The following is a 25,901-nucleotide window of genomic DNA, read 5'->3' on the forward strand; positions in this document are numbered from 1 at the left end:
TTTCATCTCTGTATCCTGGGCTCAGCGTTTATGTAAGCGTAGTGACGTTATGGGTGTCACTATGTCGCTTAGCGCTAGCTACTGTCGCAGGAGTGGAAACGCACGTCGGGAGTCCTCTGCCACCAGACCGTAGGTTGACACGGAAGCTGGCCACAGGGGGCATGGTTCTGGTGGTTGGTTGGAGGAGAGCAAGTAAGAACGTGCTACTCCGTGTGAACCCGAGAGGGCACGTGACCGAGACAGGGTAGCAAGGGGGCCAAAGGGGGCTCGAGGGACACGTGACGGGGAGCCGAGAGCCTTCTGACAAGATCCAGAAGGGGGCGTGGCCGAAAGTGCAGCAAGGCTACGCTCGGGGGGGGGGGGGGAGGGGATAAAGGGGAAGCCCCGAGAGCAATGGAGGCTCGTCGGTGGAATCAACCTTTGGTGCTGCGTCTCATCGTCTCCGGGTCATCGGTGTTCGCTCGGGATCATGGGTCAGGCAGCGTGTAGGCTGACTGACCCGTGCGTGCAGTTAACCCGCTGCTCACATAGTTAACTGTGTAGCTATCACTTAGCAGTAGAACCAGTGTACGTTTAGTGAGTTACCCTGTTGGGGAGTTGTTAAATGAACGTGTTGCCTCCAACTCCAGTGTGTGCCTCCGTCCATCACACTACATAAGTAAAATCATCGTGACGGAAACCAATACACAAGTGCACACAGACCAAAAACGGTTCACTTGATAGCTGTCTCAAAAGCAGGGGCTCCAGTTGTAGCAAAACAAGAAAATCTATAAGTGACAAGGATGGTATGAAATCCATTCGAGCAATTTGATAAATGAGCCCGTGGGATATGCCAAAGCCCATTACTCAATCATCACTTTGTGGCCAACAGGGAGGTCACTCACCCACCTCCAACGCAATTTGTACTTCTGATGTCACATTTGATGACTACAACAGCAGAGGTGAAGAGAAAATGTAAAATAACAGCGCAGGTTAAAACACTCCAATGTGTTTATTGCTTTGAATATCTGCTGCTCCAGAACTGGAATCAGAATTTTGACTTAAAGCTTTCGTGACTGCAGAAGTCAAGTCGATAGGTTCAAAGAAAATAACAAAAAATAATTTAAAAAAACTACGACGTTTCGATCACAACACAAGCGATCGTCATCAGGAGGCAAAAAAGAGAGGGGAAGCTGCTGAGGCAGACTGTTTTAAAGGTGTCAAAATGGGTGTAGCCCAAGAGTCATAAACGAAGTGGGTGGGGCTAATGATGTAAATGTAAAAATTAGCATAATGTTAATGTAAGATCGGAGGGCGACCTCCACGACGATCGCGTGGAGGCGGCTATGTTAATGTGAGAGATTAGCATGTTAATGGGAGATCGCAGAGCAGCAACGTCAAGCTCAGCAAGCAAGGTGGCTGTGTTAGTGTGGGAAATTTAACCTCGCTGATTCCCACAACGTGAATCTGGCCCGATTCACATTGGAATTCTGATGTGGCATTCCTTCGGGCAAGAAGGGAGGGCCCATGCGGAGCCAGAATGTACGGAGCAGACAAGTGTATAACCAAGGCTAAATATACACGTAGCTGCTGGAATCAACTATTGAGAGTCTTACATCCCAGTGGTGACTCCACCAGGGCGGCAGAATCCCATGGATACCCCCCTTCTGATTCTCGGTTGGGATAATGAGAATCATGAAAACCACTCGAATGCAGCTTCCAACAAATTAATACAATAAACAGTTGAGAATTTTACAACAAATATGTCATGGGTTTTATTTACTTTGTCCATGCTCAGCCGATAGCCTAGGCTATAGGCCTTCATCATGATGTATTTTGAGGGTGGGAATTGTTTGCCAAGTGGAATAAAAACAATTGCAGGCTCAAGTCCAAATATTTCAACTGTCCTTACATTTTATGTTTGTTTGATGGGTAGTTTTGTCCAACAATCTTTTGTCAATATATTAACATGGTTAACCTTAATGCATGCCCAAGTGTGCACTCCATAACATGCTCTCTGCGATGTCTGCCTTGGTTTTATGTGGCAAGAAATTGCCACTAATCGGTGATGGTAGTACAAAATAAGGAAAAGTGGGCTGAGGTCTGATCTCGGTGGAGTCAATGCAATGCAAAATGGACTGCTTCAGAACAACGAGCAATGAGATGCCGACCAACTCAGAGGGCTTTGTGACTTCTGAGAACATACTAACCGGAAGTTAAAAGTCAGGCTCCCATCTAAGATGAATAATTATGAACGACTTTATTACGATGTCGAAGAGAGACTCAAAATCTGTTTAAGAAAAAAGAACAATGTGACAAGCTAGAGAACAGCAGTGAATAACGATTATATCATTTACCTAGCGAAGCATCGTTACATCTCAACAGATCCGGCGAATGAATACAAAATCCGGCAGAAATGTTTTTTGCACACAGCAGGTCCTATTTTCAAAGCGACGGTGAAAAAACACATTCGGTGAACGGAGCCGCCTTCATTAACGTCGTATGCCGATATCTGTCGACAATCGTTTCCGAGGGCAAGCTGAGGTGTCGAATAAGAGCACTTACCTTTAATATGAAAGCCGGAGGTTCAGGGGAGGTCATGCGATTGAAGCAGTAACCTTGACTACCAAGGCAAAAGGTTAATTTTTTTGGCGAGTGGGGATCTTTCGAAGATGGTGCATCTCTCGGTGTAATTCCAAGCGTGTAATCTCTCCACGCTTCTTGTGCGTGATTTGTCACCTCGCTCCATTTTTGTCGTGGTTGCTGTTGTTGTCCTACCAGTGTCCACTTTTCTGCAATTGACGAGCGTTGTTCTTCAATTCGAACTGGGGCCAACTCGAAGTACACTCCAGTGCACTGGAGTTGGGAACGCGGTCTCATCAGACCACGGCGACATTGAAATCTAGGGGAATATCTTGATCACGGAATATTACTGAGGTGGTTTCCCCGACCTCCCTCTAGAACTACAAAATCACAGATCGTCATACTAATTGTTCAGTAATGCAAACTGATCACCAATCTATATACAAATACACTTAACCACATCTATTTAATGATTGTTAGTTCGCTTATATACCCTGAAAAGCCTCAATAATTTTTTTCAGGATGATCCTTGCATACTTAGACATATGCACTTATCCAAAACAAATATTTCTTCCGGAAGGCAAAATGCATGTTGCTCTTCGCTTTCAAATTATATATATATTTTTAAAGCACTCTAACCCGATCCTCAACTCACCTCTCTATCACTTCCTTGTGATCCCAGCCTGTCTCCAACAAGTGCCCTTGTTATTATACTCTGTTGCGTTTTCCAGTATTATCCTTCCCGGAAATGTATTCTTTTATTTCGTACAGGATGCTGCGTAGTGACGCTGATGTCGGGTTTGCTGTTTGGCAAAATGTCCGACGGTTTTTGCTCCCCGTGCTGGGAGCTTCGTCAGAAACCCTTCAGGAAGCTCCCCAGGAAGTGCAGCAAAACGTCGGACATCGTGCCCAACAACACGCGGCATAACCCGAAAACGCGCGGGAGAGCTGGTACACAGCAGCAAAACGGCAATGGACACCTACGCACAAGCAAAAAGAACAGTGGTCACATCACTTTGATTTCCAGCATAAGAATTGACCCTCTAAACATTTATTTTCATGCATGCGCGGTGCTCATTAACTTTATGAAACTCGCGATACGTTCTGCACACACGTTCCTTTCTTTGCAGATGCACTTAAGGACGCATGAAATAAGCAATGGGCAGATATTGCGTATGTGCACATCAAAAATGAACTTAATCTGCAATCAGTGCAAAAAAAATAGACGCGTTACACTCCAATGGTGTCCATTCACAAACATATGCCACATTCTAAAGGGTGCATCGCAACGACGCTGCTTACTGTATTTACTAAACTAAGCGAATAGCGTGTACATCAGAAGCTGGATATGCACAAAATTTCACAGCAATGAACGACTCCATCTGGGCTTCTATTTAAAATATTGGAAACACACACATGGGTATTCTTGTATATATATTTAAATAAAAACATTACGGAGCAACAGTACGGAACAGACAAGTAGGAGCATTATAATTTTGTGCTACACTCTGAGCCAGTTGACAAGTGTGTGTGTGTCCGTGTGCGCATACGTGGGGAACGGTAGTGTAGCAGTTAGCGCACTGTGCAACGGACCTGGCCACCCGAGTTCGATTCCCGCTCATGGCCAATACCAGTGACGATTATCTGAACTGGTTCTGGGCCTCCTCCCCTGGGTCGACTCAGCCTCAAATGAGTACCCCGGTGTGGTGGAAAAGATCGCCACTGGGGGAGACAAAGGCGGCCGGGCGTGGTGCTGGCCACCCACCCCCTCGTGACCCGTGCCGGCCTTCATAGGTGCTCGCTAACAGCACTTGTCCCAACAGTCTTTTAAGGCTATGCGGGGGATCTTTGTCTCTGTATGTGTGCGTACGTTGTTATTTGATGGCAGCGGTGTTTCCCACTGCACTGCCCGTAGCAGCGATCCGACTAGAGGTTGACGCTGGTCAGGTCATTGAACCTGACCTAATATCCTAAATTATTTCCGCTCCTCACTCCCTGTCACCCTCCACCTCTGGACCCCCTCCCCTCGCCCCCTACCTGCATCCGCCAGCCGTCACCGACCATGCCCTTTGGTGTTTGCGGATCAGGTTAGCACTTGGGCATCAGATCACAATTTCTCTTTCGGTGCCTCTGGCGCGTGGGCCAAACGTCGTATTTGTGCGCCGTGATTCCGTGATTCCATCGCCGTTATAGAGCGATGCCAATTTCCCCTCCAAAAAAATTCCCTTCGCAGACACAGTCAGAGTCCCATAATGATCTGCACTGATGTGGGAGATGCCGAATGTGAATTATATTACTTTTGAGATTAAATACGGATAAGGTGACGCATTTTCTGCAACCTCTGGATAACTCTCTTTTTTTTACGTGTGAAAAATATGCAGATAATAGGATGCATTGAGCACCAACAATCGTGAAAAAAATCCAGATATTTGGGATGAATTTTCCACACAATGCCTCATATCTATGAGAGAGAAAAAACCAATGCACATAAACAGAATAAAATGAGCACGTATGATAATTTTGGGGTTTGTCGCTTATTCACGCATACTTATTATGAATTGGCCACTGGACCTCTTTTATCTAGGTAAAAAAAAACATGAAGAGGAGTGTTTGTGAATCAATTACGGGAGTGTGGATAGTATCAGCGACTGCATACAAGAGTAGCTGGCCAGGTGGCCGAGAGACTCGCATTGGGAAGTTTGCGAGATCACTTCCTGGTCGGGAGTTGACTCAGCCCCCATCATCCATCTGGGGCCGATAAAAACAAATTAGTTCAGTCTGTTCTCCAATAACGGGATGGTCGTTGCGTTCCTGAAGAACACCGCGTCATGGAAAAAAAAATCGCGTTTCAATGAATAATATACAATAGAGGGTACAGCGCTGTGCGCGATAACGCGTGAGATGCGTACGCAGGCTGAACAAAGACTTGAGGCGCGTGGGTAGCAACTCGAAGCATCCAGCAGCATCCCACTGCCCTGTGTCACACTCCGTCGAGGCAGCCGTACAACCGCTCATTCAAACTCGCGTGATGTAGTTCTGTTCACTCAATCGCGTTATATCCAATGCACATCCGCGTTATATAAAAAAAGCTTCCTAATACATTCATCACGTTGTATTCAATACGCGGTTTGAAAACACGTATTCTAGGAGAACAGACTGTCCATTTGTGGAGAAGTCGATAGTGACTGTGCTGTCGATAGGCGCTCTTCCACCTTGGGAATGTGGAATTTCCACCGCTGGCTCAGGGCTGTAATCAGAAAATGAGCACCAATGCCTCACTCCTCCTCAGCTGAGCAGGAAATCAGTTTCATCTGACGATACTCGGAGTGCATTAAATGGGATTTTAACAATACAGTAAAACCTTGGAATGTGAGCATAATTTGTTCCGGAAACGTGTTTGTAATCTAAAGCACTCGTATATCAGTTGTGATCACGTGACGCTCGGCAGACAAAGCGTATACGTACTACTCGTATTGCAAGACCCTCGCTCGTTTATCAAATAAAATTTTATTTTAAAAATGTGCTCGTCTTGCAAAACACTCGCAGAACAAGTTACTCGCAATCCAAGGTTTTACTGTACTTCGATTGTTTGTTATTTCTTGCTGGATTCATAGTAAAACCTCTCCTACTTTACACAAGTAGTTCGATGAGTGTTTGGATATTAAAACCATATCAATATTAAAATTACCTATCCACTTCTGCATGAAGGCATCAGCTTTGCTCTGACCATTCCCCATTAAACCTACGACGCCACAATCATTCTTACTCCTGCACGGGAACTGATCTCATTTGCTCCATCTCCACGGAACTTGTCCTCTCAAGAGTCTTTTTTTCCCTCCTTTAGCTGCCACTCCGTCACCAGTCTTCTCCACCGGTCATCATCCATTCAATTTATGTCCCGATTTTTTGTTGTTGTTTCAACATATAATAAAGTCTTTGTTAGTCTTTCATTGTTCTAGTAAAGACTCTGCCCAAATCCAACCTTTTTAAATCTGATGTCTTTGTAAGAGAGGTTTTTGGGTTAGATCGGATAAATATAAATGCGCCGTAAAACCCGCGACCACTTGACACAGCCAATGAGTAAGGTTTGTCACATAAACAAAACGTGCGAATTCGTGACTAGTACAGCACACCGGTGTGTTGGAGAGTAAACCCACAACATTAACAATTCGAGTACGACGTTTGGCCAGTAATTACAACCAGCATCATCAGGCAACAGCCAGATTTGTGGAAGCCTACGTGTTAAATCTGATGTCTCTGATTTGCATTTTATTTTCTGTGATCCATGCATTACTCATTCTGTCAACGTCATCGTGTAATCCATGCGTTGTTCACGCTTGTCACGATGTTCCATGTTTCCGAGGTGAACTTATTGAAACCTTTCCTCTTGGGGCATAACGGCATGTTACCAGTAAGCCTCACTATCAAAACAATTATTTTGTGGGGAGAAAAAAAAGAGCTTGGAATGTGCTTAAAAATCTACACGTGTGTTCAGTCTGTGAGTATTTAAAGCGTGGCGTGTTTTAGTCTAAAGGAAAATATGTTTTATTCTTTTCAAATATAACATGCTGCCTCTAAAGCTCTTTTTGAGCGAAGCTATAAGGCAGACAGCTTGTCATCACATGGCTCTAATGACATACATTACCAATAAAAGAATAGGAACGCCAATCAATGATTCACAGTGTAAAAGTAAAATCTATCATAATTAGCCGTGATGTATCCATCGCTGGATAAAGGCTTCCTCAAGTTGTCACCCTTTTTCATGGTCCCACGATTCCAAGCTCCATCTCATTCCTACGGATTAGCAAGGTTGGCTACGTACGGTGCGAAAGAGGTTCAACATAAATACGTAGAGATTCACCGACTCCACTGCTCCACTTCCTCTCACGCGTGCTCCCTCTCATGCGTGTCACCTCGCCTTGCTGCCGTTCTGCCACCAGTGCATACATGCGCCATCGTTCCTTCTAAATATACCTTGTGCCCAAGGCCACTTGTGTTACTTAGCGGCCAATATGATGTCTCTAATTTTCATTTACTCTCCGGCCCATGCATTCCTCTTTCTGTCTTTCGCTACAATGCCAAGTGTGGATGCATCCATGCTTATATGTGTGCGTCATCCATGCTTTTGGCCCTTTCTTGTCACTTGATCCATATTTCCAAAACCATACGCATTTTCTGGCCATATGCACCGATTGAAAACGTTCACATTCAGGCACAACAATGCTGTTTTTTATTATCAAATGCCAAAAGAACATTTCCCCAATGTTCTATGCGGCACTGTATTTCATTAAACCGACAGTAGATCTGAAGCACAAGACCGAAGCAGCCATCAGCATTCATGCCCATGCCAGCCTAACATCAGGCTTTCGTGAATGCAGCATATGAACGCGTATGCAAACAGTACACATTTCCTTTCATAGATACATTATATATCAATATTAAGAGCTTAACTTAAAAACCTATTTGTTGCAAGTAGCAAAACCTCTATTGTAACAATATACAGTGATTAAATGTACAAATATCACTGGCATTGTGTGTCGTCATTTAAGTTAAGAACATCAGCCTGGGTGAGGCCTACTTCACCGCACTCCTCACGAAGCCTGAAATCACCCCTACCAACCGCGGGCCCTCATTATTTTCGGCAGTCACAAAAATACCCCAAAAAATTACCAACAGCCAAGCAAACATTTAGCGGTACAAAAATGAAGTGTGCATTTTTCTTTTCAACTTGTTTTTTTCCCTCGTCAAAAAAATGCCAACGTTTTTAAAAATAAAAGTTTGGAAATGAAGTATTTGGAAATGCATTGAAGTAGTGGTCAGCGTTTGCAGTCAAGCCAGCTGTTACAAAAATACATATTTAATACAGCTTCAAAACCACATTGCCAGCCAAAACTACAGATGTAGACATTTTTTACATAATTTAAGTAAAACCATAAAAAGTAAAATGTTTCTAGAAAACTTTACAATAAAACTAAACATGTTCTTCAAAAACGCTGCACAAAAAGGAAGACGTATAAATTGGTGACATTTTAGGCAATGGCCCGTCTTAAAAACAGAGAACACCTCTGCTATGAAGAAGAAGAAGAAGCTATAAAGAAAAATAAGCTATGAAGAAGAAGCTATGAAGAAGGGTTATTGCCTTAAACGTTGCCTTTCTCGGTGAATATATTTCCCTTCATGGCAGTGTTATTTACAAACGAGATGGGTCTTTGTTATTTTTACTTGTGCACCACTGCCAAAGCAGTATCATCATTGTTTATATATCTAAAAAATCATCTTTAGGTTGGTGTTGCTTTTCTGTGCGAAGTTCTCCCAGTAATATACCGCGTGACGTACAATACGCATAAAAAACATTAAATTCGACGCAAATGTCAAACTGTAGATTGCGGTCTAAGATCATCGCCGGTCGATAGTTTTGCCTTTAAAGGTCGCCAAAATACATGCACAGTTTTGTTCCAACTCATTCCTCGCATTTTTTCTAAATTGTAGGTTCTGGCTGTGACATATTAACCTGGACAGGTAGTAGTAACCCTATCTGCTGCGGCTGACTGGCCATTCTCTGAATTGCTGTACATCGTCTGCTCAGGAAATGACCATATATTTTGTGAAATCCGATTCTTCGCTTTGTCCAGCAGGCGCTGGAATCCTACCACCCATTTTATCCCCCCCCCCAAACCTCAACACTGCCCAACTACAAACAACTATTGCCCCCCCCTCGCCCAAGGGGTCAGCGAGTTTCTGGGTTAATTGGAATCAGACCCTTAATTAGGCAGTCCAGCATGCTCGCTTGGCGGTTGGGGATGGCCGACATGACCTCTGCAAGGTTTGTCGATGCACGTAAGAGTTGCATGCTACACATGGCACACGCATGTTCCGGAGAAACCCCACAGTTACGAGAGGGAGAACAGACACATGCAGGTTACCCGAAGAGGAAGCCATTGAACAAATACATGAAATGGAAATGGCCAGTCCCTGTGTTTATGTATGTATGTACTGTATGTTGAACTTATTTCGTACCATATGCAGCCAAGCGTGCTAATCAGAGGTTTAGTGAGAGTTGGGTGGTTGGGGGTGTATCTCCACTATATGGTAAGCATAATAATTAATTACAGCTGTTTGTAAATCTATTGTAGGATGATGGCCTCTTGACACCATGTCGGTTATGCAGGTTGCTGAACCTAGTCAGCGTGGGCTGGTGAAATGGGTGGGCATGAGGATGTTGGCCAGGAACGGTTCAGATGTCGCTAGACGCTGATGTTAACCGTGTCCAATAATTACACCCAGGTCACTGTGTGCAAAATGCAGCGTGCAAACCGATGCAGCATTGGTCCTCCGTATGTTAATAGACTTGCAAACATTAATTGTTCATATGGCTCGGATTATTGTTATGCAAATTCGCGCTTATTTTTGACCCGTGTGCAAATTGGGAGTAAGCGATATTGTCAGTCAGGTTAAAATGTCAGCGATGTTGTGTGCCGGGGGTTATTTGGGGGATTTTGTGCTAATTAAATGTTGGGAGGGTAGTGATATGAAGAGCCACGCTCGTGTAATGGCTGATGCGGGACGGTGGCGTGACCCAGCGGGGTCGAACGTTCGCTGTTTTTTTTTTACAGAGGTTAAACGGTGTGAATCCAGCGGCCGACCTGATTATAATACTGTGGGGTGTATCAACCGTAAAAAAAAAACACGCGACCATCTGCTTCACAAATTTGTACAAAAAAAATTACCCACAAAATCACTCAGCTACAACCTGTGCAGCAATCGTCATCCCCTCGCAGGACCCCTCCTGCAAAAGTTGTCATGAGACTCAGCGAGGATGTCTGAGGGGTGAACAAGCATTCAAATGATACGAATATATTTAAAATGGCAAACGCGGGTGCTCTATCATTCTCGGAAAGAGAGGTGACGTCCTCAAAAGATTTTCTCCAAAAAATTGCTTCAAACTTTTGAACGATCACTTGCGCAGGACTTCGTGGTTGTCATTTGTAGCTCTCCGGCGCGTTTTCAGGTAGTGCCATGTGTTGTTCCGTTCCTGAAGAAGCTCTAGGCGCGTGGAGTGAAACGTTGGGCATTTTATCAGCAACGCAGTACAACCCGAAAACACATTGCAGAGGAATTTGAACCAGACTATTACACTGAAGCGTGTAGCTTGTGGGATAAGCAATGTATTTGATATGTCAACATTGAAGAATAAAGATACAGACAAAAGACATAACCAATCAATTATTTCAAATACAGAATAATTGCTGAGTCATGTGTAATTAAAAAAGCACACATGTAGGCTAATTAAATGTTAGGTAAATTGAAATGTTACGGAGAGTGCTCGTGTGGACCCGAGTTGTTTAATGTTTAAATCTCTGTTTTATATATGCAGCATTGCACAGCACACTGTCAATCCATCATCCCTCTGGGGTCGATAAAGTAAGTACCACTTTATGGGGATGTCAACAGTGGTTGTCCTATGGATACACTCTCCCTTGGCATATGAATGTACATTTTTTCACCACTGCATCAGGGCTGTAACAGATTATGAGCACTGCTTCGATGCTATGTTTGAGCTGGTAATCACTTTTATGTGCAATGCCTTCATAAACCAAGAACCTACACAAATGTTTAAAGGCAAACAGAAACACACGATTCATTTTTTTGAATCCCGACCCAAGCATCACGTTTAATATAGACTGGTATTGAATGAGATATGTATTGCTGGATTTAAATTGCGTTCCCAGTGGCAATTAATCTTATTGTAAATTTGACTGCACTTGTGAACTCATTTGTATATGCATGTATAGTGATTGTTTTTTCACCCACGACAGCCTTTGAAATACGGTCTCATGTAGAAAACATGTGTACATTTAATTAAAAAATAAATAGCCCTCTGAGATGACTGGTATGGCTGTTTCCAAAAATATATACCTAATTGAAAGTGCGCATTTCCATTTAGATGGAGACTCAAGTGTGTGAAGTGGCCCACTCCTGTACTGACACAGTGATGTCACAGTTGTGTCGTGGATATGTTCAGGAGCTGAGAGGGCTGGCACGCTCATGAAAGAGGGTAAGCCAGCCCCGTGCAGCCAAGGAACAGTCCAGACCGCTGGCCCAAGTGCCATGTTCACAAACCCGCTGGGCCACTTCAAAGTGCTGATGACACTGTCATGCCATGATCGGGTAAATCTCCAAACAAAGTAAAACAGAATCTCCAACACGATTTCGACTTAATTGAAAATAAATTAGGGTTTCGTACAGAAATAAACCCTGTTTTCCCATTCTATTAAACCTGAAAATTGTTGAAGCTATAATTCTACCACTTTTTGACTACTGTGACGCTGTTTACAGATCGGCTACTTCCGAAACACTAAACAGACTAAACCCCCTTCATAATTCTGCGCTTAAATTTTCATTGGATGTACCTACCATACAGGACCCAACATTGTGACCGCTACTCAAAATGCAATCTCACATCACGTGACGCAAGAAGAAATCTACATTGGGCCCTGTTCATCCATAAAATCCTTATTGGCAAATCTGCGCTAAACTTAGCTAATTCGTGAATCCCATTGTCAACCCCATGAAACCTAAGACGTCCAACTTCATTCGCACCGTACGTAGCCAAACGTGCTAATCGGAGATGTTTTTTAACCGTGATAAAAGGCAATCTAATTGCAATCTAATTGCCTTTTAACTATCCATAGAACAAGAATTGGAATAGGTGACAAAAGCCATAGTTGTTGTAACACTAAAGTTTTGCAACAACCTTGTTTCCTCCCTTAATATAGAATTATTAAATGTACAGCTATCACTAGATACAACCACATTTGCCAATGTGATTTGTAACATTGATCCTTGCCTATGTGTCGATAGTTAAATTTTTAACGAGCACGTTGTCTCGGTGTGGTCTGGCACTGTTTGTGTTGCTTTGTTGCCTTGCCCGGGCTTGCATTGAGTGTTGAAAATTTGCAGTAATTAATGTACTCACGCAATCTGTACTTATATACAATTTTTTTTAGTTTTTAGTGACTTGCTTACTTTTTCTCTACTTTGCACTCCAATTAAGTGTATTTGTATTGTTTGTTGTTAAAACTTTCTGATCCGCCCCTACTGGACATCTGTGAAAAGGAGTGGCCATGGGAACGTGACATTGTACTTGTTGTCAGTGACAATTGACACCCTCACACTGATTAGTGAGGTTTAAAGATGTTGCATTTTGGAATTTTTAATGGTCATTTCAGATTCCACGTGACAGCACTCTTGGCGGGAAAAATGCGGATGTGACATCATAGAAGTGACGTCAATTCCTGTGATACCATATTTTAGGATCTATCCGAAAAAAATGTTGCCAGGTCATTTGAAATTTTGTATTGAGGCCCGGTTTTATAGTTTTTCAGATCATTCTGAAAATCAGTAAATTCCCTTGGCAGCATAAGAGAGGCAAACTCAACTCTCTCCATCTTTGTCGGACCTTTACCAACTTTTCAGTAACAATTTATTTAACCCCCACCCTACCTCCCAGTCAATCACCATAGTTTAACACCCTAATATTGAACAAACATCAATTACCTATGAATGGATCTGACTAAATAAATGAAGGTCGTCAATTAATGCATCAATGTGATGTCTTGACAAGTGCTGTGGTGGGGTATTCTGGGCAATGAAAAAGGTAAAGGTACAAGATTACAATGTCTTGGACACAATCCTACTGGTGTAAGGGCCTCCCACTCGAGGGAGCTCTAAAAGAGTCCCCCCCCCCCCCCCCCCCGAGTGTATTTATCCTACTCTTCCACACTATACAATTGTCTTGAAAGAGGTGGAAGTACCCGCAACTTTACCCCACCACACGCAAGCTGCCGATTGCCTAACTGTGGTGTACCCATTTATGCTGTTGGATTTGACAGGAGGTGAGGATATTCTTGGTTCTTTCGGTAAAGTCACCACGTAGAAGGGAAACAATAAAATAATAAAAATATAAAACAATAAAATTATTGTAAAACAATAAAATTATTATTCTTGGTTCTTTCGGTAAAGTCACGTAGAAGGGAAACAATAAAATAATAAAAATCTAAAACAATAAAATTCTCACGACGTTTCGACTGCAACACGAGCAATCATCATCAGGTGTGAAAACCACAGCAATATTTTTTTTGAAAAGTGGCGTTTTTTTAATTTTCTTGCTGTGGTTTCACACCCGATGATGATTGCTTGTGTTGCAGTCGAAAAGTCGTGAGAATTGTATTGTTTTATATTTTTATTATTTTATTGTTTCCCTTCTACGTGACTTTACCGAAAAAACCAAGAATATGAATCCCTGCAGTTACGAAAGCTTTAAATCAAAAGGAGGTGAGGATATTTAAGAAACCTGCACCTTTTTGGTTCGATTCTCACACCGAGAGGTTGAACCGCCGACTCCCCGGGTTGCAAGTCCAGCACTCTAAGCATGAAACCACTGCAGCGCTCTGTATTTTAAAATCTTGGCCTATCAACTTTCCGGACCTATGCTGAACAGCAGCACTTTTTAATACGTGCACACCTTTGGCCAGGTTTTGCCCTTCTGGGGCTCATCAGTAGAGTGCCGTGTCTTCCATCCAACCCATCAGGGAGGTTGGTTATAATTAGAGAATGTTGCTCCTCTTTGGTTTATGAATTTGTGTAACCTTTGCTATTACCAATCTGTCATGGGCTGCCGCATTGGCCATGGTTTGTAGATGACAGAGAAAAAAAACATTGCATTGACCCAATTGGGTACAGCTGTACACCGACACACGCACTCTTTCTTAAACCTACATTCTCTATTCGTAACAGCTGCTGCCTTGGGTTCTTTGGCCAGATCCTTTTTACAATATGAACAGTGTGTAGGTGGAACGTGCATATGCTTTATCACATTGCCATTCCGCTGCTTCCCATTTAACCACAGACTTCCACGTTTGGCAGTCTTATCCATTCAAATGCACAGATGTAAAAATCGGCAGTTTCCCACCCTTTGCGAATGGGTGATTGGTGAAGGTATTGTTATAAACATACCAGACAAGGAGGAGATATTGAGAATGCGATCATTGTATTGAAGATACTGTGGGCAATAAAGGAGGGTCTAGGAAATCAGAATGCCCTGTATACGTACAACTTCAATAAGGGGGGGTTGTTGAGTTGGAATGGTTAGTATGAGGACTCGGGTTAGTACCAGTGGCTGGTTGGATAATTGGTTAAGATTATGAGATGAGGACCAGTACTAGTGACTGTTTGGCTCATTAGTTAGGGTTATGAGCAGCACTAGTGTCCGTAGTTGGTTGGTCAGTTGTTACGGATTGCGAGTAGGGATTGCATTTGGTTGGCAAGTCCGCTCTCCCCCCAAATCGTCTGTTTTACAGCACGCCCCTCTATCACGCATTTTGCAAGGTCTCTTGCGTCTCATTCCCACCACAATGGGGGGGTGTGTGTACGTGAGAGAGGGGGGTGTAGCGGTTAGCGCGCTGCACTATGAACCTGGTCACCCGAGTTCGATTCCCGCTCACGGCCAACACCAGTGATAGTTATCTGAACCGGTCCTGGGCCTCCCCTAGGTCGACTCAGCCTCAAAATCTGTACCTACTGCGGTGTGTAAATTTCGCCACTTGGGAGACAAAGGCGGCCGGGCGTGGCACTGGCTACCCACCCCTCTGTGTGCTGTGCCGGCCTTTAAAAGTGCTACGTAACAGCACTTGCACCAACAGTCGATTAAGACTATACGGGAGATATGGTGGCAGGAGTGGAGAGGCTGGGCCTTTGGTTGATAAGATGCTTTTCATACCTACAAGGGGAGCTTGGGGGTAGCGGGGGGGGGGGTTCTTGAGGCCGAGAGACTGTGAGCCAGGGCAGGGCAGCACCGCTACCGGTGGGCAGCTGGGGAGAGCTCAGCCCACCACAGAACGTGGGAGGGCTTTTCTTTTTTTTGTTAATCGTGGACAGGGCGCCCAGGGGACCGCCCAACGGGACAGAGTGGATCCGGCTGCACGGCCCCGCGCCGCTTGGCTAGTGTCTCTCATCAGAGCGGCGGATGTGCTCGGGCGCTGTGTGTGTGGGGGGGGTGGCTTAAGGAGAAGTAAATTGGGCCAGATGGTGGAGTGGAGGTTGGGTGTGGAGAGCACTGTGGAGTGGTATAAACACCGTGACGAATCAAGAGCATCGTCTGTGGTCTGTGACCCCCTTTGGCACCTCCCCTATTTGGGTCGCACACCCCAAAGGGCACGCGAAGCGTTAGAAGGTTGCACGTTGGAAAGAATTACAGAGAAATAAATTTGTAGCCTATTGTACATTCATCCGCTACGTTCACCTGAGATTGAGACTTGAAACCGCTACACCCCCCCCCCCCTCCTCTCACGTACAGGAGTATTGCTTTGACGAAGGTGCTCGAATGAAATATCTAAATTTTCACAAACGTGTAATATAAGTATTCTTGGTTCTTTCGGTAAGGTCACGTAGAAGGGAAACAATAAAATAATTTTAAAAATATATAAAACAATAAAATTCTCACGACGTTTCGACTGCAACACAAGCAATCATCATCAGGTGTGAAAACCACAACAAGAAAATTTGAAGAAAAAAAAGTGTAATATAAGTTCTAGATTTGAAGCTTTCGTGACTGCAAGGATCCATACTCTTTGGTTCTATTCGGTAAAGTCACGTTGTTGTTTTATTTTTTACCTACGTGACTTTACCGAATAGAACCAAAGAGTATGTAATTTAAGTGCTTTTGCGTTCACCAATCCATGTACGCACGTTCGCCATCCTTTAGTGAACCAGGTGGGAACGCAACGATCCATTACGGCTCTTCGTTAATCCACTCCTGCATGAAGGCCTCGCTGCACGATGTCAGTTGTGAGGGTCGTTTGAAGAATTGCTCAGGAACACATCATAGAAGGGGAGTTCCCTGGACCATCTCAGATATTACTTGCAACTGCTGCTAGCCATGGCCATGAATCAAACTCATGTGTCTGGGTCCATTGTATAGTGAGTCACTATTCTACTACCTCACCCCAATAAGCTATTAGTTGCATAGGGAAGGTGACTAATATTGCAGACCTTTGGTGTACAAATTAACTATTGGAATTATCCAATGTTGTATGTGTGCGATGACCGCGGCACACAATTACATAGTTAACAAGCAAATGCAAAAGTCGTTGATTAAGCACAAAGACTGCTAAAGACCTACGTGACTCACTCTTGTCTCCATCCCATTAAGGGTGATTTTGTGGTTAATGCACTCACAATATTGCTATGTGACATGCACTCCATTAATGTGATTCAACAAGGCTGCCTCTGATAATTAGTCACTGTGATACGTGTTAAGATGTTGTTTGTAAAGAAACAGTTTCCATTTCTAACATCACTGTCAAATTTTGAGGCATTTTCATCTAAGCTTTCTGCCGACCATAAACATAACGCTATCTGCAATTGCTCTAAACCCGGACGGCAATGTGGCATAGTGGTAACCCTTGTACCTCACAGGAACTAAGGGCTTGGGTTCGATTTCCGACCCGGGTGCCTTTCTGTGCGGAGTGTGTACATTCTCTCCCAGTTCTGCATGGCTTTCCTCGGGCTTCTACACTCTCCTTCCATGGCTAAAAAAGACAAAATGTAACTGGTATTGGCCAACATCCTATTGCTCATTCCGCACCTCCGATTAGCGCGGTTGGCTATGTATGGTGCATAAAAATTAAGCTGAACATACATGCATATATTGCTGGAAAATGACCTGCAAATTACCTAATGGGGATTACACATGGAAACATCATTCCCTCCCGTGGAAACTTAGTCGGCCCCTGCCTGAAAAAGTGTTGAGACTCAATGAGGCTTTCCTGGGTAAACAAGTGTAACCATAATAATAGCCACCTTCAAATGTGCTTTCCACTACACCGTCTTCATTTCTTTAAACAAGTGTTGAGGATTAGCGTGATGACATCATGGGGTAGTGGGATGACGTTATATCACAGGTATTGTAAGGGGGTACTTAAGGGGGACCCCGTGACGTGAGCGGGGTCGTTGTGGGGTGCCCGGGAATATGGATCGGCTGGAAGAGGTCTCGAAGAGATAGCCGAGAGTAGAGCTCGAAGAGGTCTGTGAGAACCGGCTGATAGTGAGTGAGGTTCTTCTCTCCTCGGCCCGGATGGTGTTGGATGAGCCCCCGTCCCAGTCAGAGTGAGAGAAGCCATAGAGATAGCCGAGGTTAGGACGAGTCGAACTCGGGGGATCCATGGGAAGAACCAAGTGTAGAGCACACCTACCTCTGGTGTGAGTTTAGAGTGTGATTATTAACAGTGTTTTATAAACCGCGTAAGCCCTTACATGAAGTTCCGTCTCCAAGTGGTTCTACATCTCAACACAACGATGATTATTATATGTACGTGTGAAAGTTTAGCCTATTATTCACACTCACGCAGCATTGACTTGCAATGACGTGTGACATTTCACATTATCTATTGATATTTGTTTGCATTAGATGCATATTTTATTTCAGCAACTAAGGACACAGTAATGAACATAAAAAACTCTGTAAGGGGCCGTCCATAAATGACGTCACACACCTAGGTGGGGGGGGGGGGGGTCAGATTTTTGTGACGATGTGTGACGGGGGGGGGGGAGGTTTGAGAAATGTGACGTCACATCAAAATGCGCAACTTTTAAATAAATATATAACTTTGATTTAAAGCTTTCGTGACTGCAGGTATTCATATTATTGGTTCTTTCGGTAAAGTCACGTAGAAGGGAAACAATAAAATAATAAAAATATAAAACAATACAATTTTCACGACGTTTCGACTGCAACACAAGCAATCATCGTCAGGTGTGAAAACCACAGCAAGAAAATTGTTATAACAACGCTAATGTTATAAAAACACTTCTACAACATCAGAGTGCAGCGCCACATTAAATACGCACTACAATGACAATAGTTTAAAGCGATTTGAAGCATGTTTTATTTTCAAAATGTAAATATGGTCATATTTGAGGGGGGGGGGGTCTGACCTTTTGTAACGCCGTGTGACGAGGGGAGGGGGTCAAAATTCGTCCAAAATTGCGTGACGTCATTTATGGACGGCCCCTAATGCACTTTGCTTATTGGGCTACTGGCATAAGAAGGGTATTTTACCACATATAAGAGAGCAGTTCCAGTGAAAATATAAACGAATTAATGTAAGCATCATTAAAACCTTTTACAACCTTCAAAACTCTGAACTATTACTTTTTTTATTTTAGCAGGTAAGGCCCACTGAGCTATATAGCTCTTTTTCAGAAGCGACCTGGCCACAATTGATAGCTCAACAAAGTGGTTTATCTTGTGGAGATTTATGGCAGTCAAATGCTCTAAATGCATGTTTATAAATGTGGAGTGGAAAAAACGGAGGACCGAGAGAAAAATCCACGCGACCACGGGGAGATCATGCGAACTCCAAATATGCAGGCATCAGGGTTGGAATCGAACCCACGACCCCATGTATACTTGGCGAGGGAGTTAACATCTTTCATGAGGGTTGCCAACCATCTCAGCTCCTGAACATCTCCTGGACACAACCGTGACATCACTGTGTTTCTATCAAAGTGGAAATGTGCAGGCTGTAAAATGTATACTAAAGACACCGTGCCGGGTCTCTTGGATGCACGGCTCCATCCTTTGGGTAATTTAACAAAATAACTGCTGATAAGGACATTATTCCTCACCTTTGTCTAACAAATTGACATAGTGATTTTCTGAAAAGTGTCAGATAAGTAGGCGGTAAATGCACGTTAAAAAGAGATGAAGTGGGTATGCATGAAAATTGACAAGCTGTGATTGATCTAGCCCACTGGGTGCCAACCAAGACTGTTTATGAGTGGGGATGGCTTTTAAATGGCAAGAAGGGAGGAAACGTGAATGTGTCGTTGTGATTTTATATTTTCACGTCAAGCTTGGTACAAATTGTAGTGGCGCGTTACACGCAGACACGGTTAGGACGCATTGATGGCATCGGTTTGCGTTGATCTCTTTAATAAACAATCGATGTCCGTAACCTGACGCATGTTAACGACTGACTTGGCCTTCAAAGCCTCATATAGCGGTCCACAGTGATTAAATTGCTCCACCTCACGCTCGCCCCCCCCACCCTCCTCTTTGCTGCCTCGCCATCTCCCCCTCTCAGCAATCCAACCCCAGCGAGTAACTCGAACCCTGAGTGTATGCAGGTGTGCTACAGCCTCTCTGTATGGGATTTTTTTGTTGGGTCACAGTGTGAGATTCCATGTGCTTAGGCATTATAATGCAGCTACGAACTCCAAACCATGGACCATGTAACCTTGCACTGCCATGAATATACATTTGAAGGCGATGTTATCTGCAATTCACTAAATCCGAGGCAAAGCAATTTAATGGCTAATTCGCTTACAACTTAATCTGTAATAGTTGCTCAATTTGGGCTTCTAAGTTTAACACAGGACTGTTTATTTTAAGCCGTTTAAATCCCTTTGTTAATCCACTGCTGAATGAAGACCTCCCCAAAATAAGTTAGTCATGGAGGTTGTTTGGCCACATTTTACCATGCTGATCACTGGAGATTGGTGAAGAGGGGGCCTATGGCCTGATAAAATCAAATTCACCACCGATTTATCCATGCCTGGGTTCGTGGCACGGTATGCTAACCACTCTGCCACCACTCCACCCACACAGTACTGTACATAATCAACATGTAACTCATCCTTGAAATCGGTGAAGAACATATTTTAATCATCTACACCAGAGCAAGTGATGACTGTACTGTGCACATACATCACATAGACCCATTTGCAACGTAAAATGACCATGTTCATCGTTTAATTGTAACTTTTGGTGCACAAAGGATACTGTCAATTAGCACTTGTTGCATTTTCCTTTTAAAGTGCTCCAATAATACTATTCCCACATGGATATGTGTACAAGAGAAAACGTAATTTGTTCATCTGTGAGTCAGTCAATTAGTCACAGGACTTGAGTAACCTGTGGCTCATTCTGGCCACAAGAAACCAGGCACCTATCATAGTCACGGCGAGCTATGCACAACCTTTGACCGAGCGCAAAAATACCACGGATGAAAAATGTTGACATTGCTACGATTATGGGTTTGAGAATTTGAAACAATTATCTTCACGTTCCTATCATTTGTTCAACTTGAGAGTTGGAGCTAAAGACGAAGAAGAAATTCATAGAAAAATGTCAAATAATATGATTCCTACATTGTTTTTTTTCATTCTTTGGATCAACTTAATGAGGGCGAAAGTGGCGAGGTGGCCGAGGGCGAAGTCCAATGAGGCTTCTGGCGACTCATGTGATGTAGTTTTACTTCTTTTGTCCCAACTACATTTTAGAAAAAGCTTCACCCTGTCGCGAGGATACCCTGGTACCAGCTTGTGTGTGTACATGTCTAGATCTCTCGTTGCACCACCATACACCTCAGCACTCACCCATTAACTCCAATAGCTCACTCCCTCGTGGTAAGTCGCCTCCTTATAACTCGTCTATTGTTACTTACTATCTTGATATTTTACTATGAACTTCGCTCATTGATCCTTCCAGTCATTTTGAGGAATCAGTCTGCCACACTGACCGTTTCTCATCTCACCCATGTTGTGTTCAACTACCACACTTGCAGGGCAAAAAGCATCTCGTACTGCCTCATTCCACGCACCTCTCGTTCTTATCATCGTGTTCAATTCAAGAAATATATCAACTCTTTTCTATCACACCATCAACAAGGGCTGTTTGTTTCTGACTCCTTGTCATTTTTTTGGCCTTTGGAGCTGTGCTCAGAAACTGTGATTAAAAAAGGGCTTTGGTCTCACTAATAATATGGGCGTTTAAAATCCCCTTCCTGGTTTTACCTTTATCACACAGAAAGCTCTCTGACAAACTTAAACTCCAAGGTGTTCGGAGTGATGTGCAAATCACCCTAGAGGTTTGAGAGACGGGTGTTATAATATGATTGAAGATCATACCCCCCCCCCCCTCTAGAAGCATGGGACTAAAATTTTACGATATACCTGGTCCAAGAAAATATTACACAATTGCAAAGGGTCACCCAATAATGGGGTCTCAAATATTGACAGAGTTTAATTTCTTGACTTAAAGCTTTCGTGACTGCAGGAATGCATATTCTTTGGGTCTTTCGGTAAAGTCACGTAGATATCTACGTATCTACGTGACTTTCTTGAAAGACCCAAAGAACAAGAGTCCAATTTGTACATGTCTGTCACTTTTCAAGTTTCAAGTTTAATTTATTAGGTATAGCCCTGTGAGCCATGCGGTTCTTGAGTCGGGTGCAACCGCAACAATCACAATATGAACAGAGAACATCTTACAGCGACGACGCGCAACAGAAACATCCTGGATAAACCAGCAAATCTTCCAGAAAAAAAACAACCCACCGTATTACAAAGCTGTGTGCAAATATCCCAGTGTGATGCAAGACAAACAATAACAACCATGAGACAATTTAGATTCAAGTTATCAGGCCAACTCCGCACTTCCACAAGAAACATGGCTTAACCATATGTTTTAGAAATCACCAAAAAAAAGCTATAAAATACAATGTAACAACAGTAATCATAGGAATTTGTATTAGAATTTAACAATAAACTATATACATAACATGTACGAACAAACTTGCAGCCATATCTGTCAGCATGATACTCCCCGTGTATGATGTGTGAGTAAGTCAATGGTAGTGAGTGTATGATGTGTGAGTCAGCGTATGATAAGTGAGTCAGTGTATGATGTGTGAGTCAGTGGTAGTGTGAGTGAGTGTATGATGTGTGAGTGAGTCAGCGTATTATGAGTGAGTGTATGATGAGTGAATCATTGTATGATGAGTGAATGGGTCAGTGGTCGTGTGAGTGTATGATGTGTGAGTGAGTCAGCGTATGATGAGTGAGTCAGTGTATGATGTGTGAGTGAGTCAGTGTAAGATGAGTGAGTGTATCACGGCCTCCTCCCCGCTATCGCGGCCTCCTCCATGCCATGTGAACACATGTAGTGCTCATGGTCTAATGTGTAAGTGAATGGAGGGAATCAAAATCAGAATCTTTATTTATCCTGGAGAAATCCTATGAGCTATGACGATCTTTTCACGGATGTATTATAATTGATGTCCAGTAATCACCTGATTGAAGTAGGAAAAAAGTGGAGTGAAATCTTTTGATTTAGAGCTTTCGTGACTGCAGTAATTCATATTCTTAGCTCTTTCGGTAAAGTCACGTTGAAGGGAAACAATAAACTAATAAAATATATACAAAACAATAAAATTCTCACGACGTTTCGACCATAACACAAACGGTCATCATCAGGTGTGAAAACTAGCGGCTTTTTTATTCTTTTATATATTTTATTATTTTATTGTTTCCCTTCAACGTGACTTTACCGAAAGAGCTAAGCATATGGAGTGAAATCGTTTTTTTTTCTTTCGTTCTAAAGTTTCTGGCAAAAAATGCCCCACTCTGTCAGTTTAACCAACAAATGACAACACAATGTTTCTCTCCCGGAGTGCCATACATGCCGCGTTTCTACTTTTGGTTCTTTTTTGGCATCATTCGCTGTACACGGTGCCAGGAAATTACGCCTGTATTGAGTGCTGACTCACAGCACTGACCCTGACCCTCAGTGCGTCGCGTTGAAATTGGGTTAAATCAGTCCAACTATGCTGAACACGAGTGCCACTTGTTCGGTCCGTGTTGTGCAAGTGAGTGGAGATCATTTGCTGACTATACAAGCCACATTCCCCCATCCAGTGCTTGGATTCTTAAAGTGGCAGTTTACTTTAAAAGGAGCTATTGCTACTCTGGACTGATTCGGTTCTTTTCATGTGGATTATTCGTGATGACGCACATTGAATAGGAACTACGGGTACAACAGATAACTCCATTACATGGCTTGTTTTTACTTTGTTTTGTGTGTTTTTTATACTTCATACCGATTGTGCTGTCAACATCTCACGAGACAAGATGCGCATTTGGATCTCTGGCAGATCACTCTGTTACATTGCTGCTGATGTGGATCACATTACAGAATGGAACTATTTCAAATAAAAGTACAATTTCATAATTACGTCACTATTATTTTTTGGCTAACAGAATGAAGTATTTTCATTAAAATTGTCAAGTGTTACGGAAAATTTTCTTTGAACGAGTACAAATCGTTTCTTGAAGACATCGTTTCGCATTGAACAAATGTGAAAATAACGTTAGGTAATTATGGATAAAAACATACAAACAAATGCAATTAATTATACCTTGGTGTACCAGCAGTAATAATAACAATACATATTATAGCCAGGAAAACCTTAACTACGCATCAAGATCCTATTTCGGGAGAAAAAAAACCTGCTTTGGATATTTGGAAAATTCCTCATTTAGTATTTTTTGCATGTGTGAGAAAACCTCCTGCAACCGCTTCACATCATGATAATCTGAGCTTGATCCACCAACCTCACCTCCATATCACTGGGTTATAGGCATGTGTCACGACCACCACCACCTCTGTACTTCATTTCAGATTTGTATCAAGGTTATAAAAAACAATGAATGTCTCACATCCATTCAATCGCAAGTTACTGTTTGCACCGGGTTCCAGCAGAGACGTTTGGGATTATGGCCTTGTTGCGCGTGTTGTCACTGCAGGCAAGTGTATTTGCTGCGACCTCCCATCACTCCAGCTCACCTCATCTATAATTGCCAAAACAGTTACTATATGGAGTAGTGGACCTGGACTATTATACGGAAGGAAAACAATCAAAGCCTGCAAGCTTCCCCCACCGACTCGCACAATAGCTTGACTAAACAGCATAAAGTGTGCGTAATCAGCTCGCACTTATTACCACAGTATTAGTCTTACTTATATTTTTCTTTCTTTGTTGGGCACAAAAAAAACACAGCGGGATTAAATATACCCACACGTGCTTTTGTAGTGAAAAGCGATTCATTGTTTCGTGGCTTTTTAAAGAAAATTATATATAACAATGACGAAAAATTGCCAACCGCAAAGAGTTTGTCTTGCCAAATTATACGCAATGCTATGAACAGGACATCTAAATCAGCAAAAAAGTAAAACAAGTGACAACATTTGTAAAGAACGTGTGAATAAGAACCAAAATATCTGCATTTTCAATATCACGTGCTTACGTTGGACTCGTGGAGCACACTATATCATGAAAAGATGTTAAAAGTGTTAATAATTAGTTTGTTTTGGGTTATATCACATAGTTATAGTGCCAATGTTCAGCTGTACCCTCAGCCACCCGACACAGGCAATGGAATTAAGTTGTTGTGGACAAATATGCCTTGCTTTGATTTTTACGCAAACCAGAATGTTGAAAAGTAAGCATTTTTTAATGATTGTATTATTATTAAAATGATACCCATACGATATAACCGAAAATTTACTAATAGGAATCGTAAGATTGGTCGTGAAAGCCAACGTATAAAATGAATATGTTAATAATAGAACACATCAAAAAAATAGATATATTAGCCACATTGTGCTAGATTTGGCTATACAATATATTCACATTTTTAAACTTGGGTTATGCACCTCTTCAGCAGCCTGTACACATCAGGTCACACCTATTTACGTTTATTTTGAGAGAAAGCAAAACAACTGCATCAAGTTTTGATTTAAAGCTTTCGTGACTGCAGGGATTCATATTCTTGGTTCTTTCGGTAAAGTCTCGTTTTACATTTTAAAGTTTTATATATTTTTTTTACCGAAAGAACCAAGAATATAACTGAATCAAGGTGAAGGGCTACTTAGCCACTTAAAGGGCCATGTGGATAAGATGAGTGTATTGACACGCTCATATTAGAATCCATCTCAATGTTATATTCCAGTATTAGCAGTGTCAGACATTTTTTTATGAAAAGGCTTTCAGCATGCATAGCGAATTCAGGAACTCCATGTGACTCTAAAACAAGGCCAATTTCTAAATTGATGTACGACAGTGAAATTAATTCCTAATTTGAATTCACCAATCTCCATAAGACACTGAGTGAATGAAATTTTTCAGGACAGTAGTGCTTGTTTGTACTAATCTACCAGCCCATGACAGGACGTGCGGAAGAGCTAAAATATAAGTGTAAATCTGTTTGAATGTTTATTGTGTGTGTAGAGACGCAGAGGATGTGCATGATGAGTCAGGTTGTCAGATAATCAGGCGTGCGGCTTGGGCTGACCTACTTATTTAATATATATTTTCAGTATATTTACCTGTGTAGACTATGTGATTGGGTTCATAAGAAAGGTGTTATGAATTAGATCGTGTGTCGATATGGGTGCGTGTCGTGGATCAACCACCACCCGATACAACCTATTAGTGGGT

The 25,901-nt window shown here is 42.7% G+C and overlaps 1 protein-coding gene across 1 annotated transcript in view; it reads right to left on the bottom strand.

Annotated features, from left to right (window-relative positions):
* The window catches only part of LOC103091775 (follicle-stimulating hormone receptor), a 57,976-nt gene that overhangs the window by 23,239 nt on the left and 8,836 nt on the right, over positions 1-25,901 (bottom strand). The window lies entirely within an intron of this gene.

The sequence above is a fragment of the Petromyzon marinus genome, chromosome 17 (assembly GCF_048934315.1).
Source record: "Petromyzon marinus isolate PM22_M1 ecotype Great Lakes invasive population chromosome 17, UKy_Petmar_22M1.pri1.0, whole genome shotgun sequence".
Taxonomy (NCBI): domain Eukaryota; kingdom Metazoa; phylum Chordata; class Hyperoartia; order Petromyzontiformes; family Petromyzontidae; genus Petromyzon; species Petromyzon marinus.